Source organism: Cygnus atratus, chromosome 2 (genome assembly GCF_013377495.2).
Source record: "Cygnus atratus isolate AKBS03 ecotype Queensland, Australia chromosome 2, CAtr_DNAZoo_HiC_assembly, whole genome shotgun sequence".
Taxonomy (NCBI): Eukaryota; Metazoa; Chordata; class Aves; order Anseriformes; family Anatidae; genus Cygnus; species Cygnus atratus.
Window position 1 is genome coordinate 29,216,660 of NC_066363.1, and position 18,384 is coordinate 29,235,043.

General features: G+C 38.3%; 1 protein-coding gene across 2 annotated transcripts in view; it reads left to right on the plus strand.

Moving 5' to 3' along the window:
• Positions 1-18,384, plus strand: part of TMEM106B (transmembrane protein 106B) — a 1,075,577-nt gene that overhangs the window by 1,024,421 nt on the left and 32,772 nt on the right. The window lies entirely within an intron of this gene.

Genomic DNA, 18,384 nt, shown 5'->3' on the forward strand with positions numbered 1-18,384 from the left:
AATATCTACAAAAAAAGCACTAACCTTGTTGACCTTGTTGCAAAAAATAAAAATAAAAAATAAAGGGAGGAGGGGAATAAGAGACAGCACAACAAGGTACTCCACAATTAAAATACAAGCAGGTTTTGAGAGCACAGGTGCATAGGATCACAGGAATCTTGGCAAAGTGGGTGCCTTGCAGTCTCCTGTTGAATGCTAGCCTTTCCAAACGGGGTAAAGTAGCAGTACAAATTATTGCAATGTGAGAAAACCATCAGACTGGTTAGGTAGGGGAGAGAAAGAACACTTTATCCAGCAGATCACAAGAACTCTTATAAAAGTACTCTCAGCAGCCAGTAGGACACTAAGAAAAGCTGTAAGTTAGTCAGCAAATGGATTTGCTATCCCAGGAGCAATGAAATGGAGGTTCTCTAATGTTATCAAGCCAGCTGTCTTTCCCTTGTGAAGCAAAGGGATGTGCCCATATTGCACTCAGACACAGAGACTTTTACATGGACCAACCATGTAGCCTGCATCAGAAGCTATTCATAAAGAGGTGTAGTCTAAAATTGCCCTTTTCACCACTTTTATCTAATTTAGACAATGTGTTTCTAATTGTGAAGCGATAGTACTGATTTATTACGGTTCATTACTCAGATTTCCTGGTGTTCATTTTAATCTGAAGATTGGAAAACTAACCACACTTTGTGTTTTGGAAATAATACTCTTTCTTAAAATGCTAGTCTTTCAAAATATCTGGAAACTTCTGGACATTAATCATCAGCTCAGACTAGCTTCCAAGCACAATTAAAACAATTAAGAGACATTTCTTCCCAGAAAGAGTGGTCAGGCATTGGAACGGGTTGCCCAGGGAAGCGGTCAAGTCACTGTCCCTGGGAGTGTTCAAGGAAATCATAGAATCATAGAATATCCTGAGTTGGAAGGGACCCATAAGGATCATTAAGTCCAACTCCTGGCACCACACAGGTCTACCCAAAAATTCAGACCATATGACTAAGTGCACAGTCCAAACGCTTCTTGAATTCTGACAGGCTTGGTGCAGTGACTACTTCCCTGGGTAGCCTGTTCCAGTGTGCGACAGCCCTCTCAGTGAAGAACCTCTTCCTGAACCTCCCCTGTCGCAGCTAGACACCATTCCCTCGGGTCCTATCGCTGGTCACCAAAGAGAATAGATCAGCACCTGCCCCTCTACTCCCCCTCATGGGGAAGCTGTAGACCACGATGCGGTCTCCCCTCAGCCTCCTCTTTTCCAGGCTGAACAGGCCAAGTGACCTCAGCCGCTCCTCATACGTCTTCCCCTCTAGGCCCTTCACCATCTTAGTAGCCAAGGAAAGGTTGGACGTGTTGCGTAGGGACATGGTTTAGTGGGTGACATTGGTAGTAGGGTGATGGTTGGACCAGATGATCTCAAAGGTCTTTTCCAACCTTAATGTTTCTGTGATTCTGTGATTCTATAAAAGGCCATTCTGCCCTTTAAAAAAGTCTGAGAAACAGCCTTTAATGGGATATAGAGCTGCAAGTGCTCAGTACAGTCATTTTCACTGAAAAGTAGCCCTTTAACCACAAGGAAGTGTATTCTTTAAAGACAACCTGCAATGCATCAGGGCATCTATTGGTTCTGCTCAGAACCAATAATGTAATTAGTAGCTTTAGTACATCAGAGATGTTGCTATTTATGCAATTTAGGTATACCAGTTATCAAAAACCTTTTTATAGCTTAGCAACCAGTTTCAGCCATTTCATCATCTGTTTTCATTGCTGGGCATGGTAGCTTTGTTTTTCTGGAGTTTTAATAGGGTGCTTTTATGTTCTGGGAGCGAAATACTCACCATATAATGGGCAGTATTTAGGGGCACTGCTAACTTTCATCTGGTTTCTACACTTTCCCTCCAGCTGCTCTTCAGTTCGGCTATTTCACTGTTACATAAGACTATAGCTTACTTAGTAAAGAGCAAGTAGAAAATTGGTGCTGGTATCAAAGTTTGGAAAAGAAGCTTTCAGAAGAATGGTTGCTCTTCTAAAGCTACAATTAAGACCACAGAGGTTGTGAACCTATACTCTAACTGTATGTTAGATCAACATAATGCTTATTTCAGAATTTTACTTGAGGGCTTTACTTGAAGCTAAATATGGAGAGCTCATTAATTTATTAAAAACAAACAAACAAACAAAAACCAACACAGTTTTAGCATAAGATTTCAATGAACAAACAAGCATGAACATAAGCTAACTCACTGGGCTTGAAATTCCAGCTAAGCATTCTTGAAGTTGACAGTTATTCCCTATAATTACCCATAAGACAGTTATTTGTTATTTCCATTTTTAATTCTGATAATTCGTCCTACCCTACTTTAACCACAGATAATATTTTCTGTTGATACCTGGCAGAATTTCCACTTAGTTTCCTTGTGGGGGCAGGTGGGGAGAGATCCTGAAGAAAAGCCATGAAAAATCTTTTCAAGAACCAGTCCAGAACTTGTGTGTCAAACACTGAAAGCTTCGTTATGCTACAAGAACCTGACTCAAGTGTGAAGTGGCTGGGAGATGTCTAACACGTGACTTAAATTGTTCTGATTTTTTATTTTATTTTACTTTTTGTAGTACATATTCACTGTGGGGAAGTACTCATATTCACTTCATGAGGAAGCATCACTAGCATCCTTTAGAATGTTTTTTAATCCTGCTATTTAGAATCCTCTCCTTTTCCACAACATGAAGAGAATACACCATTATCTGCACTGTCACGGGTGATATATCATGATGCAGAAGACAATTTATTTAGAAACTTAAATGTCTAGAGGTTTGGAAAAGCTCAGGATTATACATTCTTCTTGGAATCCTAACTGTTCTGAGGCAGCATTCAGGTCACTTACAAACATGCCAGTCTCAGTCTTCCTGCTCCCAGGTTCCTCCTTTCCAAGTCAAGTTTGTGTTGAAAAAGGTGTAGGCATGTCCTGCCTAAGATGGCTAATGCAGCTTCTGTTAAGATGTAGTGGGTTTACGTGGCAAGGTTTTGGTAGCGGGGGCCATAGGGGTGGCTTCTGTGAGAAGAATCTAGAAGCTGCCCCATGTTAGATAAAGGCCCTGCTGTTGACCAGAGCCAAGCCAATAAAGCGATGTTGTTAGTGCCTCTGTGAAAGCATATTTAAGAAAGGGAAAACAAACAAACAAACAAACAAACAACAACAAAAAAACGCTGTTTCACAGCAGTTGGGAGAGTGAGAGGAGTGAGAAACAGCCTTGCAGGCACCAAGGTCAGTGAAGAAGGAGGGGGAGAGGTGCTCCGGCACCAGAGCAGAAAGTCCCCTGCGGCCTGTGGTGAGGACCATGGTGAAGCAGGCTGTCCCCCTGCAGTCCATGCAGTACCACAGTGGAGCAGGGTTCCACGCTGCAGCCCGTAGAGCAGACCAAACTGGAGCAGGTGGATGTGGCCTGGAGGAGGCTGCGGCCTGTGGAGGACCCCTGCAGGAGCAGGCCCCAGGCCAGACCTGTAGCCCGTGGAGAGGAGCCCACGCAGGAGCAGGGGGTCTGGGGGGAGCTGCTGCCCGTGGGGTACCCAGGTTGGAGCAGTTTGCTCCAGGGGGATGGACCCCATGGTACAGAGCCATGTGGGAGCAGTTCTTGAGGAGCTGCTGCCTGTGGGCAGCCCACGCCAGATCAGTTTAGGAAGGACGGCATCGTGTGGGAGGGACCCCACATGGAGCAGGGGAAGAGGGTGACTGAGAAGGAGCAGTGGACACAAAGCGCCAGGGACTGACCACAACCCCCATTCCCCTATTCCCCTGCGCTCCTCGGGGGAAGGAGGTGGAAGAGGGTGGATGGGGGGAAGGCATTTTTGGTTTCTTCCTTTGTTTCTCACTTCTCTAGCTTGTTAGTAATAGGCAATAAATCTTACTATCTCCCTACTCTGAGTCTGTTTTGCCTGTTATGATAATTGTTGAGCGGTCTCCCCATCCTTATCTCAACCCTTGAGCCCTTTGTGTCATATTTTCTCCCCCTTCCCCTTTGAGGAGAAGGAGTGAGAGAACGGCCATAGTGGAACTTGACTGCCCACCCGAGTAAAACCACCACATGAGAGAGCACTGGAAACCCATGAAAAAAATCTGTAATTTTTTCTCTTGATTCCTGTAAAACTTTTCCCACGCGAGGTCATCTCTCCTTCCATTATCAGCTGTGAACTTCTAAACCTCTGAGTAAAAGAACAGCAAAATTTAAATAAACCAGAGGAAACTTACCCTCTCTTGGTAACACTGATTAGAGGCTTTAATTGAATTATAGAGCCTTAGATGTCATGAACCAAAAGCAGAAATACATCAAGAATCACTTTTTCATGCAGAAAAGCCATAAAAGTGTGTAATGGTCCACAAGGTAATATTTATCAGGGAGTAGATGACAGAGGGCTTTATGAGGCAGAGCTACAAGGCATAAAGGATATAAAGTGTAATGAAAAGAAGATAAACCGATAAAGAATAAATACTCAAATATTAACCCACACATAACTGGCACAGATATCGTTTCTTTGTTCTTTCAAAAAATTGTTCATTCAAAAATGAAAGCACCTAATATTTAAGTTATTACTTCTGAATATTAAAATTAAATGTCATTTCCTGTATCCAAATCTGAAAATACTATCTGCACAGTATACTTCATCTTTTAATTCATCTTTTCAAAACACATTAGAGGTTTTAATAAAGCTCCACAGGGAAGATATTACAATAGATTTTACTTTGCATGTCTTTAGAAAACTCATCTACTGATAAGTTAAGACCCTCTCCTGGTTTAAATCACCATCTAGGAAGTTATGCATATATATGTATTAAGTCATTCATTCTGAAAATGACAAATATCAAAAGAAAGCACCATCTCCATCTGTGGGCTATTGTATCTAACTGCATCTTCATGCTCGAAACCACTGCACTTTCTGGTGATGTTCTGAAAGATGGTCTGCTCATGAATACAGTTAGTTACAATATCTAAAACTGTTGGTCAGGATAAAAATATGTCAAATCCTATTAATTATAATACTTACAAATATGTTGTTTTTCCCAGGGTGATTGGCTGCAATGAAGCTATTCAGATGTACAAAGTATGTAATCATTTGCAGCATTCAGGTCACATTCTGCATGCTATATTGTAAAATAGTAAAAAGTCCCTTTGATTTATGCCTAACAGCTTATTTTTAAAACCTCAAGAGAAAAAAAAAATCCTTAGTTGCCATCTGCCTTTAGTACTTTTTAGAGATGCATCATTTATTTTTTCGTCCAGATATTCAACAATTATTTTTAATTCTTCTTGTTTTTCTTTTTGAACTACTCTAAAAGATAACTTGGATGTAAGTTGTCTGTCCAAGACTAGCTTTAGTTTTCTTGAGTGACCCTTGTTAACTGAAGACTGGACTTTAACTATAGCTTTTAAATGAATTTAATTGGAAGGTAAGTCATTACATACCATACATGACTAGACAGGAAGGAGCACTTGTTTATTCTCAAATGAGTCAGGGCCATTAGTTAGAAGCCTTTTACTGTGCATGAGAGGAGAAGAGAATAACTGAGCCACACAGAAATAAACTTCCATCTTTTTGAGTTTCTGGTAACAAGAAGCAATGTTGTCTCATTGAATCAACAGCTCATTCCTTAATTAAATTACATATTCACTTACATTACCTACTTGGTGCAGCAGCGTCTACTTACATTATCTCCGTATTCACACGAAGCTGGATAATTTTATGGTTGGAACATTTGTATTTCTTAAAGAGATGGGATAATCAAATCTCATGCTGTAGGCTGTACAGGAATTGCCATAGGGCATCCCTCCCACTGCTGTGGTCAGCACGATGAGGTGGGTACATCCGTCTTTGCTCTGCACTGCCAGCCATTAGCTGCTGCAAGTGTCAAGATGCATCATTTAGCAGGCATTGAAGCATTCTAGATCCACCACGGTGTCACGTTGGACATGTTTTTTGGGATGACTTCTAGACGAAATTAAGGGTTGACAAAAAAAAAAAAAAGGGGTGGGAAATAGAAACATGCATGATGGTGGATTCACCTTTTCTATATTTGCAATGCATATGTACGTATGCACTGCAATGAAGAAAACAAAATGGGCTTTCTGTCTACATTCGGACCACATTAGCAGTACAAAAAACAAAACAAAACTAAACTAAACAAACAAGGTCACACATTCACATTATCTTTTCTAAATTAATTGGAGTTCTCATGTGTCTTTTGGGGAATTTCAGTGGGGATTTTGTCTGTTTACTTTGTCTTAAAGAATACTGCAGCTGACCTGTTCACGAACTGACCCTCTTTAATCAAGCCTTGGCCGCCAGTGCCACACCACTTTTTTTTAACATAGATCATAGATCTCGTCCTTTGTATAGAGACACTTAAAAAAATGAAACAAAACAAAAAAATCCTTCCATGTTCTTGCCTAGATAAAGTTATTTCTAGATGATGTTATTACTTAGAGGTAAGTCTGGAAGGAGTTCAGAAAAAGGCACTACTGCATTCAGATTTTAAAAACTTTTAAGACTCATGCAAATGTTATTACAAAAATTTAGACAGTTCCCTCTCTGCATAGATATATAACCAGACCACCTGTTTGCATGCTGATTCATAAGCTTTTTTTTTTATTATTGATTACTTGTCTTATGCAAGGACTAAGAGTATTTGTGACTAGCACACCATATGCAAGGCAAACTCAAATAAACATACTGCATTTTTTAGGAGGGATGTTTTCTTTTCTGGATCTCCTGCTACTTAAAAAATAATGCATCTTTAAGAGTCTGCTCTCTCTGAGTTAATTTTGTTTTCACCCTGATGCAAACAGCACCCCTGCACACACACCACCATGGAGGTGCTGGTGCCTTTTGTGACAAAGCTTCAGAGCTTAGCCACTTCTTTCATTTTTTTTATTTAGCTGGGTAGAAAGTTAGAGCAGTGCTACATCTCTTCTGTTTTTCAGTTTCTTCAAGTTCTCTTCCATAACCTATAGAAGATAAAACCAGAAAATGGGTTTAAAAAATGGCTCAAGGGATAGAATGAGTGAAGAGAACAGTGTAATTTAATGTAAAATGATTGGTACTAAGATGGAACTAAACTTAAGAAAAATGTCACTGTCATTTACCTCAGTAAAATTAATACGATATTGAGTTGGACCTCAACATTAAGTGCTGTATGTACCATTGTTCAACATCTTACTTAGGAATATATTTTCATTACTGCTTTAATGCCCACATAGAATTAATGAATGCTTAGACTGTATGTTTAGGTGCAACCTTACAATATTTACCCAAACATATTTGCAGCCTTTTCCCCAATATTTGCAGAAAAAAATAGTCACATCATGTAGAGTATGCACATTATTATAGATACTATTACACACATACTAGTCAAATGTTTTACTGTTACTAAGAATCATTTACAGTGTTTTCATTTATCGTTCACTTTAGTTTAAAGCTTAAGATGGAAGTAGCTCTCATTGTAATCCAGGCTACACATGAACATCAGGCCAATGTTTTTACAAGACATGTTTTCTGATTGTAAAACATGGTAAATTTTAACAGCATTTTCACTTAAGATGGGAATGTAACATATGAGCATAGTATATTCATTTTGCATGCTCGATTTTATCTGAAAGAAGAAACCCTAGGTCTTCATTAGAACAAAAGCTGAAACAAAAGACATGTGCAAGAAGAGTTTCTGTAACTGAGATCTTAGAATAACCTCTGCAGAAATTCAAAGGAGTCAGCAAAAAATGCAAGGAAAGGCAAAAAGCCCATGTACCTCTTAGCTAACAATGAGCGTACAGATCCCTAGCCTTCTATCAGTGGGCATTTGCTATAGCATTGCATTTGCCCCCAGATCCTTGGCAGGATTCTTTCCTTAGCAGGAAAGATCTGAATGAACTCGGTAAACAGTGAAGCAGAGGTTGGAAAGAATACAATTATCTTACTGTTTTCTCTTGCAGTCGTCCCACAGTAACTCACCCTTGTGACTATGTGCCCTCTCAGCAGCCTTTTGACCACAATAAAAGTTCCTTTCTAATTCATCAATATTTCGTTTTGTGCAGTACAGTTTCTAACTACCACAGTGAGGTACAACACTGCTTATGATATGTTCGCATTTGGATTACACTCTTTCAAGACACTTTTTTCTTTTCATGCTTATGTGACGTATCAGCATGCTGCTCTGTGTTAATAAATCATCATTTTCAGTTTTCTTGCCTTATCTGTCTGGTTATACTTCAATAGGCCTAATCTGTCACTGTGGGTCTTTTGTAACAATTATGACTCCAGAAAAGATGTACAGGCTTAAAGGCAAGGAACCTCCAAAAAGAGTACTAAGTTGATTAGGAAAAGAAATGCTATTTTCCAGAACAACTATGCAAAAAGCTCATGGAGCAAAGAAGCTTGAAGCCTAAAAAATTTCCACTTGTAGCATAGGAGTTGTTTTGTTCAAGAGGTCTGCAGAGATGCAGAAAAGCCCCAATTGCCTATTTGTTATTCTTAACAACCTACAAGCTGGAGAATTCCCCATTAGGATCTGTGAAGGTCTTGCTTAGTTAGCAAGGTGACACCGCTCACCCTTAGCTTTGATTTATGGTGTTAGGAGTTAACCTGACATTACTCAGATAATGTGCATCACTTTAATTAGTTTGCTAAGACCAATAATCAAAATTCCTTCTCTCTTTGTCTTAGGGCGGTCATCAGCTTTTGTTTTTCTCCAGGCTGGCATCAAGTAAGGCTCTTCTGTACTGGACCTCACACTATGAGCCCATCATTTGCTTCCCTTCAAATGTGATGCCCCAGAACTAGCCTAACAACTTGGAAACTCATACAACTGTGACACAGAATTGTGAAGAGATGCAGCAATTACTGAAAGTATTTGAAGTTTATGATAGAAACTCAGCTGTAGTATTGGCAATGGTGCTGATTTATAATATCTAAGAACAAATTTTAAATTTTCTAGGGGAAATGTCCATGATTTGCTGCACACTGGACTCAGTAATCCAGTCTCATTGGACTCACTAATTTGGTTATTATTAAATACGATGAAGTAATGCCAGCTAAAATGACAGCTCCCACACAATTACCCTTCCAAAACACTCCCCTGAAAAACAGGTTCCTGCTCCAGCAGCCAGAGCCAGGCAGCAGCTCCTCCAGCTCAGTAAAGCCCAGAGTACAGCAGCTGCCCTGCGAACACAGCAGTGGTGCCATCCCCACAACCTTGCCTGCAGCTCATCTGTGATGGCTGGAAGTCCAGTTAACTTGGAATTAATTTAGAAATGCTGATTATAACTTCAGTATCCTCTGGTACATAGCCACAGGAAAAAGTGAAGAAATAAGCATAGGATAGCCAGGCACATGCTCAGAAAGGAAGCAGAGCAAAGCTCCACACAACAGTACAGTTGTATCATTAGTATTTTTATCACTGAGGTCAGTTTAACCTTTGTACTACAGCCTATAGCTTATACAAATTTGAGAATAGTTTCTGCCTAGTGACTGCTCGTGGTTTCTAGTGGTCATATGGCAAAGAGGATCCTCCGAAATTTGTGTTCCCTGTGGTAGTGGTTTTCCCCCGGAGATGCTGAGGGAAACCGCAGCCAGCAGGAGTCACAACATCCAGAAAGGGAACTTCGGTAGTGCTCAGCTGCTTCTGCTTTTCCCCGTTACCACTTCCCCAGCAGGGGTGCACCAAAAGCCACAAGTGAGGCAAGCACCTCTGCTGCCCAACTTCTCCCCTCCGGCCAGACGTGGCCGGGAGGAGCTGCCCTGCACCAGGGCTGCCCCTGGGCTTCCTCTCCCTCCTAGGAAAGGTCGTTGTACTCCTGTGCCCGCGCCCACTCACTACTGTGGGTATGAAGGCAGGAAATCCATTTGAAAGGAGTTCTCAGGAACTCCCTTCCTGTTGTAAGGAGCTGGGACGGCAGCTATATTATTAAATTCAATTGCCATTACGTTAGCAGCTTAAAAATGCAATGAAATCACAATGAAATTATCCAAGCCATTGTATTTGTCTAAACCAAATAAAAAAAAAAGCAAAGGAGTGGCATAAAAAAAAAAAAAAGACAAATAATTAGCATGTTAATATTCTTTCCCATTGCTATTTAAAAATGTTACTGTTAACATGGAAAGAAGTATTTTAAAACCTTCCAGAATTTTGGCAGCATCCTTTAAACTGGGAAGTCATCACCCAGGCTCTGCTGCCAGCAAGCAGAGCTGTGGACACAGATCTGCAGTGGGTAGCTGCTTTATGGATGCAAGGCAGGTAATCCTAAAGCAGAAAGCCTGTTAGAGATCAGAAGGCCAGTTCAGAGGCTTTGATTTTTTTCCAGTTTGGGTTTTTTCTTTATTCTTTTTTTTTTTTTTAATATATGCTAATTTATAATATTAGGAAGCCAAAAAGGTGTTGTTGTTTTTTATTTTTGCTTTTTAAAAGGATAAGCAGCCAGTTACAGTAGTTAGTTTCCCACATGGCACTTCTGCAATACCATTTTCTTTCATAATTTTTTCTTTTTCTTTTTTGTTCAAATACAACCCATTGCAGATGAAACTGCATGCCTGTCTTCTGTGGTTTAAACCTTTGTTTATGCACTAATGAATCTAACTAGGTGTCATAGCACACTCTAATGAGCATCACTCGCTTTCATTTAACTCTACAGCTTGCCATTAGACACTTTAGAAGAGCTTTTGGTTTATTCATAGCAATCACTAGATATTCTTTTTCATTAGATAGATACCAGTTTTCCCTGTTGTGCCTTTCATTATTAAAGGAACTATGAAATGTTAATACTGGCCTTAAAATCCAGGGCAAAAATGCCCCCAATCCCATTTGAAATGTAATCGCTTGTGTTGTAAATGATCTTAAAGATCAGAGCACAAACAGCTTGAAATTTTATTCATTTATTTATGAAAAATAACTAAGAAAAATCGAGAAGAGGGCTCTGTATAACCCACTCTTCTGATTTACCTTGTTAACTAAAGTTCTCTTAGTTAATTTAATCAGCAGGACTCCTAATATAAGAGTCCATAAATAACTATTAAGAGCTATCATATTCCTATCCAAATTCTTATCTTTAAAATTTAAACCCAGAAACACTTGCACTTTTCAGAGCTTAGCCCTGAATCAGTTTTGAAAGGGCTTTTCTCTAACAAGCCACCTCTGAATTCTTCTCAGATAAGAGGAATACTCCAAAGCAGCTCACATGAACTATGTTTATGTAGACTTTGTTGCTACGGCCTACAGCTAGATTTCAAATGTTTAATTCAGCTAGACCTGAGCTCCTTTTTCATGCCAATGATGCCTGTCAAAAGTATATTTTGATTTTACATTGTTTTCATATCTTGTAAGTTTAGATTTTTTTTAAGAATTTACATTGAATCTAATAATCCTTTTATTTTTAAAATGTTTCCTTACTAATGATTTCTTCACCTTTCTTTCCCATTATTGTAAGTTTGACAAATTTAAAACAGACCAACAGTACTACTCTTCAAAACTTTGAAGAGTTCATAGATCAATTTTTAAAATATTTATTACAAACCAAGTGTCAGCTTTCATAGTACTTTCTCATAGCTGTGCCTCATTTAGTATGACCAGCTTCTAAATTAAGATAAATATAGCTATTATTTGTATTTAAATTTCATTATTCTGTCACTTCACACGCTGAAGACTGAAGGTGCATTTAATTTACTTGACATTGCAGTCACATCATCCCTGTACATAATCTGCTACATATATTGTACCCTAGAACACATCTTAGAGCATTAATCTCAACTAATTTATTTCTTTCTAGATCCCCCCAGTAAATATGACTAAACGGTATTTGTATTTTACAGTGCTTTAGTTCTACTACACAGTTGTGCTCTGAGTACAAGAGCACCCATGAAAGCACAAAAAAAAATAAAAAAAAATCTTGGTTCTTACTTCTATAATATCACAGAAGCTAAAGGGTAACAGTGGAGGTTATCTTCATTTCTGTTTTAATTACTATAATTTTATTCTTCCAACTTTTATAGTTTTTGTTTTAGTTAAGTCCAAATACTGACTTGTTGTATTATGTCATTATCAATGAATCTTTGGTCAAATCCTTGACCAAGAAGTTGGCCATGTTGTGTTTTGATTTATTTATCTTTTATACATCTAAGTGAGGACAGTTGGGCCACTCTGCTTCTGGAAATTTTATATCCATTTCTATGTTAACTTCTAAGGTAGTAGTGCCAGCAAAATATTTGGATTATATGTATTTAACATATGCATACAAGCATGTAACAAGAATTCCAGTGCAAAATATTACTTATCTTATGAATTTACCATGATGGGCAAAAGTTTCACATAAGCTAGCATAAAAAGCTTTCATTAAAATGTTGTTGTGTTCTTTAAACTGAATTATTGCTAGCTAAAAAGCTAAATTTCTAAATAAATAATGAAAAGGTATGCATAAATTCTGTCTTAAAAACTATTGGTTGGTCATGCCATTGTTCTCTAATACTCAGATATCTAACTGCTGTCACAAACTCTTTTCTTGTGAAGTAAACTTTCTGATAAGGGCCCTGTCAAGAACACCTGGGTAGCTTTAAGTAAATCTTAAACTTTTGGATAATAATTTTTAATTGAATAAGGGAGTCCAAAACATTCTTCCTCCTCAATTGAACAGTAGGAATTAAGAAGTTTAAATTTGATACATGTATGTGTTAATATTCAGTCAAGTGTCTTTAATATAACACGATACAAGAACTGAAAGACAGAAACCATTCTGACTCAGGCCATTGACCAGTGTATTTGCAACATGGGTAAGCAAGAAGGAACAAGTACTCTGACTTAAAGTATTTGAAAATTTAAATACACCTCTTGAATATAAGAAATTCTTTCTGTCCCTGACTAGTAAGAGGCCACTACTTCATTCTACTTCCAGCCATGTGGTCCCATTGGTCTAGGCAACCATAATTATTACTGAGACTTTCTACCTCCAGTGCTTGTCTGGGTGTATATGAACATAAAATACACTGAGTATCAGTGCCCTGCAAATAATTACTTGGAATAAACAACCAAGATGATTAGAATACCACCTGGGATCCTGCTACACCAAGATGAATGGCTGAAGGAGAAGGTGTAATTCCTGAAGAACCTGAAATAACTGATAAGCAACTGTTTACACACTGGATTTTCACAGCTGTGAAGCATGTTACCAGCTTCTCACAGTGGAAATGAGCAACAGGCAAAGACGCGCTTATTAAAGAGTTCATTTCAGCAAGTATTGGATATAAGAAATAGAAGAATTTTTCTCAATATCTATAAAGCATTCACAGAAATACTAAAATTGCCTCCTTTATCTGGGTGCATACATGCGCTACAGAACAATGGATTGGTAGAACTATGAGGCATTCCCTGGAAAATCAACCCTCCTTTCAAAAAGCCAGCAGGTTTCTCAGGTTGGCTAATGAATGGAAGAGACCACTGTTGAAAGCATCTCTACAATTTGAGTTGCACACAAACTGTTTGTTTTGATATCAAAATCTGATCTAAAGTTACTTTCATTCAGTCTAGTCTGGTGGGATTTTGACTGCATTCGTTTAGAACTTTGGAAAGTCTACTGTTGGTAGTCTACTAATGGTAGCTAGCCTGTTCCCCACCTGTGGGCCATATAGAAATACTCCCTCAACTTGCTCTGGATTCTTCAGTATGCATTCCTGCCTGTTCTCTTGAAGAGCTTATGTAATTATAGAAGCCACAGCTGTATCAGGCCTGTGGAAGTAGCACTAGAATACGAGGGAAGGAGCACAGTACGCTTGCTAGACTGTAAGAAGCTGAACTTTACTGCTATGCACCTATTTTCGTTAAAGAGGGAAGGAGCACTTCTGCAGGATCCCAGCTCTGAGCATACAAGCCTCAAAGAGGTCTAACTTTCTGTTTTCTCTGTCTCACCTTGGCTGTTTGAAGTCAGGCTCATCCAGTTCATATGCAACTTTACCTAGTTAGTATTCATTTTCAAACATCTAATTACTGTAATACAAAAATAAGATGAATCTGGTACTGAAGAGGAAAGACCAGGTTTGCATTTACATTGAATATTATATGATAATATTGGTGTTCCCTGACAATTTTTTTGAGTAGGCCAAACGTATCTGCGAAATTACCAAATTGCTGCATGCCTAAATTGCTACTGTTAAAAGAAAGCATCCATGCAGATGCAGCCACATCAGTACCAACAAACTAGGCTTTGTCTTTGCGCATCTGCTTCGCTGTTGTATGACTCCCCACACAGAATCCATCACAGCTTGGAGCTGGCAATCCATCAGCATTTAAAGGCAAAATAACCAGTCTGGTAAGGGAAGGGGTGAGGGGGGAGATAAATCACCCACACCTCGCACCTGTGATCTCAGCCCTTCTGTGCAGGCAATGTGATACCCAAGAGGGCTAATAGCTAATTAGTCTCTCTGCTCATTTAGTGTGGGGCTTCTAGTGAAACAAGACTCACTAATTTAGCTAAATTATGCTTTTAAAATATTGTATGTTCTCTAAGGAATAGACTGGAGACTGAAAGTCACATGTTGGGCCTTGAGGAAGAAAAGGCCACACACATGCAGAAAAATGGCCCTTTGTTTTTAGCATCAGTGTTAGAAATTTCACTTGTAGGGAAGAATGGGCTAGTATAACAGAATCTGAAAATCCCTATGCAGAGAGAAAACTTTGGTGTTAAGAAAGACGTATTGAAGCAGGCCAGAGGAGAACTTCAGTGAATCAGACCGTGAAAATATTCAAATGTTCATTCAGTTCAACTATCATTACTACATATTTCATAATAGTGTATAATAAAGCACTAATAGCTATAGCATGAATTTGTAATTGTATTTCAAATAAATTTATAAAATATGTATATAAATATTAGCATATCAAATTTTTGGAAAGAGAATTGGCCTATTAAGTAGTCAAATCCCATTTCATCATTTCCAGTCCAGCTCAAACTAGGGGCAAATACTAAGTAAGACGACATGGTAGACATTGATCGATGTAAAATGAGTTGTTGATTTCAGGCCAAGTCCTAACAGACAGACATGGACCTCACCAAACCATCTGTAGTAATTGGTCCCCTGGGCCTTTGTCTTGCAGATGTCTACATGCAGTTTTGTGCACAGGAGCAGCAGCACTGGCTCAAAGACATTCTGGTTTTGGTCTTGTATTCACTCAAGCAACTCATATTCATGAATATCAGGACACGTATAAGCATTTGCAGTATCAGAGTACAGGCTGACAACCTCAGAAGACTTGCCAGAAATGGAAGGAACATAATAGTTAAACTATCCATTCACCTGTTTATGTAAGACCTCTAATTCTTAATGGAGTATTTGGCAGCCTGTTGGTGTGTGAGCTAGCTGTTTCTGTTCCTGTTCTGTGGATAGGTTTTCTGTAGAAAAAATGTCCTGCGGAGAGCATCTTTACACTTTTAAACCAGAAGATGTAAGTTCTTTATTTAAAAAGAAAGAAAAACACTTAAAACTATAAATAAGTTTATGATTAGGAAGGCTACATTTTTAAAAGTGAACACTGTTGCCTTCCCTTCTGAGACACATGGCAGAAACATCTTCTATTTCATTAAACCATGGATGGACACTGTAAAAGTGATTCTTCTTGTGATTCTTCTCACTTGAACCTTCAAGTGAGGTTGACCAATAAATGAAAATTTCTTACATATGCATGAATACTGATTCCATTATACCAGTAACTGAAGAGATTGCGTTGCTCTGTGCAAGCCGCAAGAATAACAGAACCATTTTGTCACCGTATCTGTACTTGCATGAACAGATAAAAGTCCACGTGACTTATCCTCAGGAGACTGCAGTATGTACTACCACAACTCCTCTTCTGTTGTAGTTTATGGAAAGTCAGCTAGAACATACCTGTTACATCTGATGGGCAAACAAGAAATGGTTGTGCCTTGCTAGTGCTAGAGCAACAGTGTTACCGCTAAATTTTTCCTTCTTTCTTTCTAGAAGCATAAGGACATCTTTTACACAAATAACAAAAATGTATAAAAGAAAAAAGAAAAAGATGATTTTTAGAAAAGAATCCTGCCCTTTACACACCTCTCAGGAAGATCTTAAACTATAATTTTCTCATGGATATGTTTTGTAGAAGTCATCAAAACTTACATGAAAAGTTACTTCTATCACGTCAGATTTTTGTCTCCTGCCACATAGATACACCCAGCTTTTTTAAGACTATCCAGCAGACCATTAGCTATCTGTTCTTAAAATTTTAGCTCTATCACAAGAGTATCTGAAATAATAATCTCCAAAATCAGTGAAGTTTCATATGATCTGAGTGAGTTAGGATGGCTATTTCATTCACAGCTGCCCAGATACACTTTCATAGTTTCTGACTCTGTGCTATCCAAGCCATATGTGTGTATCCAAGCCATATGTGATATAGCTGTGCTAGTATAGTTGATCTAGGCTATAACCTGTCCTCAACGGTGGCCAAAGAGGGAAGAAAAGGTAAACATCTGGTGCTAATTCCCCAATACACTCATTCTTTGTCCAGAGTTCTGCAGCCAAGGACTTCCTCATCCAGGAAGAGCAGAATTGTAAATCAGACTACAGGCTATGAAAATTTGTACTAATGTACCTCTATAAAGGTTTCTTACTGAAATAAATATCTTTGGTGTTGTAAACACCATCTTAGACCACAGCTTAAAGATGGGTAAACCCATCCTCCTGAAATTCCAATGTGAACTTGCTGCAGGTAAATAGCTCTTGATGGATTTTTCTTCTATGAATGTGTTGAATTGCTTCTGTACCTTTGTAAAGTTTCGGCATCCCTAACAATCTACAGCAATGATTTCCTCTGAGTAATTTGTACTCTCTGAAGGAACACCTCTTTCTATTTCTTTTGAGCTTGTCACCTGATAACTTAATTTGACTTCATTTCTTAGTTATATTGAATAGTCATTCCTTGCCCATACATCATTATCATTACTAATAATTTATATAGCCCCATTACTCATCTGTCTTCTCTTTCTGAGGCTAAGGCGTCCTACCCTGCTTATCTCTTTCTCATGTATCTTTCAGTATGCTTGTTGCTATTCTCTTTACCCTTTCTAGTTTCACTGTGTTAATGGGTTAAATGTTTTCTTTAGTTGGTGACACATTACTTATTTTAAATATTGACTTTATCAGTGATATCAGTGATTTTGACCCTCAAATTTCTTTTAGAGAAATAGAAATAGTAGAGACAGCAATATAATATTTTATATTTATGTTTTCACAATAGTATCAGTAAAAACAAAAACAAATAAACAAGCAACAATAAATGGAATTTGTAATATCAACAGCAGAAAAACAAATGAAATAAACAACCAGCCAAACAAACAAAAAAAGAGTAGAGTTAAGCTGAGATGAACTGTATAGCATGACTCATTCTGCAATGAAAGATGAACATATGATGCATGTACTTTTTTCCTAGATGCAAAAATGTCACATCTTAATCACATAATAATTTATAATTCAGTTTTGAGTGGAAAGTTGTTTTTCTTCTTCTAAGCTTTGCACATTTTAACAGTGTTCTGCTGATTGTATCAGAAGATACAGTTATCCCTTGTGAGGCAGACACGTTACACAAACCACTAACTGAAGAACCACGTAGTTTGTTTTAGGTTCCCTTTTGATTGAGTTTAGATAAATATTTTGTTATTTTGAGGACACAGCTGTCTGGCTGAGCCTCAACATCATTACTAGCTCTTCAACATGCTGTGCTTTGGAACTTGGCCAGCAGGGTCCAGTGTCCCACTGAAGAAGCATGCAATAATGCAATGCAGTAAGGCATTAACGTAAGTACGGAACTTAATATTTACATGGCATGTTCTCAAACACAGTGTTCTAAGTTTTTTGATATATCAAATATCTCATATGTCTGCTGAAGCTAGAGCATTTTTTTCACTTGTAATGGCAATACATTTAAATAATGTCCATAAAAACATTATGAGTAATAAAACAGCAATATTAATAATAATATTAGAAATTATGAACATTTTTATTGAAAGAAGTCATTTTAGAAAAGCAAGGCACAGGTTAGAACAGTGTTAACAACAGAAAAGAACAGAATGTTTGAAGTTACTAAAAAAAATAACCAAAAATTGGTGAAAATCTGTTTCCTCTGTAGTCTATTGGAGATTGACCACTGGCTTGCATAGCATCAGGAATTCATTCACTGAGACACAAAAACTTGAGAAATGTGTAAAGCACCCACTTCATTTCATGAGCGCTTTGGAATTTCAGGAGGATAATTTTACCCACATTTAGGCTGCTCTGGCTATATGCCCTCAGGGTCAGGTGGGTTACGATGGTCTAAAATGACATTTACAATACCAAAGTGATTAAGAAACCTTTAG